This window comes from Balaenoptera borealis (genome assembly GCF_965194805.1).
Source record: "Balaenoptera borealis genome assembly, chromosome: 2".
In the NCBI taxonomy this organism is placed as follows: Eukaryota; Metazoa; Chordata; class Mammalia; order Artiodactyla; family Balaenopteridae; genus Balaenoptera; species Balaenoptera borealis.
In genome coordinates this window covers 86256577-86258698 of record NC_138867.1, presented here as the reverse complement: position 1 = coordinate 86258698, position 2122 = coordinate 86256577, and the positions used below count along the sequence as shown (strand labels likewise).

Below are 2122 nucleotides of genomic sequence, written 5' to 3'. Positions count from 1 at the left end.
CACCATACACAAAAATAAACTCAAAATGAATTAAAGACCTAAATATAAGGATGGACATTTAAAAACTTGTAGATGCAAACATGGGCAAAACACTCTTTGACATAAATCGCAGCAATATCTTTTTGGATCCACCTCCTACAGTAATGCAAATAAAAACAAATGGGAGCTAATTAAACTCAAAAGCTTTTGCACAGCAAAGGAAACCATAAACAAAACGAAAAGACAAGCCTCAGAATGGGAGAAAATATTTGCAAACTATGCAACCGACAAGGGATTAATCTCCAAAATTTACAAAGAGCACATGCAGCTCTATACCAAAAAAAAAAAAAACAAAAAACCAACCAAAAAATGGGCAGAAGATCTAAAGAGACATTTCTCCAAAGAAGACATACAAATGTCCAAAAAAGCACATGAAAAGATGCTCAACATCTCTAATTATAAGAGAAATGCAAATCAAAACTATGAGGTATCACCTCACACCAGTCAGAATGGCCATCATCAAAAAATCTATGAACAGTAAATTCTGGAGAGAGTGTGTTGGAGGGAATATATATTGGTATATTGGTACAACCACTATGGAGAACAGTTTAGAGGTCCCTTAAAAAACTAAAAATAGAACTAACACATGATTCAGCAATCCCACTCCTGGGCATATACCCAGAGAAAACTGTAATTGGAAAAGATACATATACTCCAATGTTCATTGCAGCACTATTAACAATAGCCAAGATGTGGAAGCAACCTAAATGTCCAGTGACAGAGGAATGGATAAAGAAGATGTGGTACATATATACAATGGAATATTACTCAGCCATAAAAAAAGAATGAAATAATTTCATTTGCAGCAACATGGATGGACCCAGAAATAATCATACTAAGTGAACTAAGTCAGAGAGAGAAAGACAAATATCATACGATATCACTTATATGTGGAATCTAACAAAAATGATACAAATGAACTTGTTTTACAAGACAGAAACAGACTCACAGAACTTTGAAAACAAACTTACGGTTACCAAAGGGGAAAGGTTGGGAGGAGGGATAAATTAGGAGGTTGGGATTAACATATACTCACCACTATATATAAAATAATCAACAAGGCCTACTGTATGGCACTGGGAACTCTACTCAATATTCTGTAATAATCTATATGGGAAAAGAATCTGAAAAAGAATGGATATACGTATAACTGAATCACTTTGCTGTACAGCAGAAACTAATGTAACACTGTAAATCAACTACTCTCTAATAAAATTTTTACAGAATTTAAAACAAGGAAATGATATGCTATTAAAAAAAAAACAAAAAAACATGCAAATCCAAGGACTTCATCATGGATGTTGGCAACTCACTTAAAATGGATTAAGTCCCTAAGGCTATTGTGGAAAGAGCTGATGATGTGTTCAAAGTCAGTGTGACCAATTCTGAAGTCAAATATTCATAAGGCATCCAATTAAATATGCCAAGGTATTCTTTTTTTTTTTAACATCTTTATTGGAGTATAATTGCTTTACAATGTTGTGTTAGTTTCTGCCACATAACAAAGTGAATCAGCTATATGTATGCATATATCTGGATAACCCCTCCCTTTTGCCTCTCCCTCCTGCCCTCCCTATCCCACCCATCTAGGTGGTCACAAAGCACTGAGCTGATCTCCCTGTGCGATGCTGCTGCTTCCCAATAGCTATCTAATTTACATTTGGTAGTGTATATATGTCAATGCTACTCTCTCACTTCATCCCAGTTTACCCTTCCCCCTCCCCATGTCCTCAAGTCCATTCTCTACGTCTGCGTCTTCATTCCTGTCCTGCCCCTAGGTTCATCAGAACCTTTTCTTTTTTTTTTTTAAGATTCCATATATGTTTGTTAGCATATGGTATTTGTTTTTCACTTTCTGACTTACTTCACTCTGTATGACAGACTCTAGGTTAATCCACCTCACTACAAATAACTCAATTTCATTTCTTTTTATGGCTGAGTAATACTCCATTGTATATATGTGCCACATCTTCTTTATCCATTCATCTGTCAATAGACACTTAGGTTGCTTCCATGTCCTGGCTACTGTAAATAGTGCTGCAATTAACATTGTGGTAAATGTCTCTTTTTGAATTATGGCTTT

At 35.3% G+C, this 2122-nt stretch overlaps 1 pseudogene across 1 annotated transcript in view; it reads right to left on the bottom strand.

Moving 5' to 3' along the window:
• Nucleotides 1-2122, bottom strand: part of LOC309622467 (acyl-protein thioesterase 1 pseudogene) — a 711313-nt pseudogene that overhangs the window by 69106 nt on the left and 640085 nt on the right. The window lies entirely within an intron of this gene.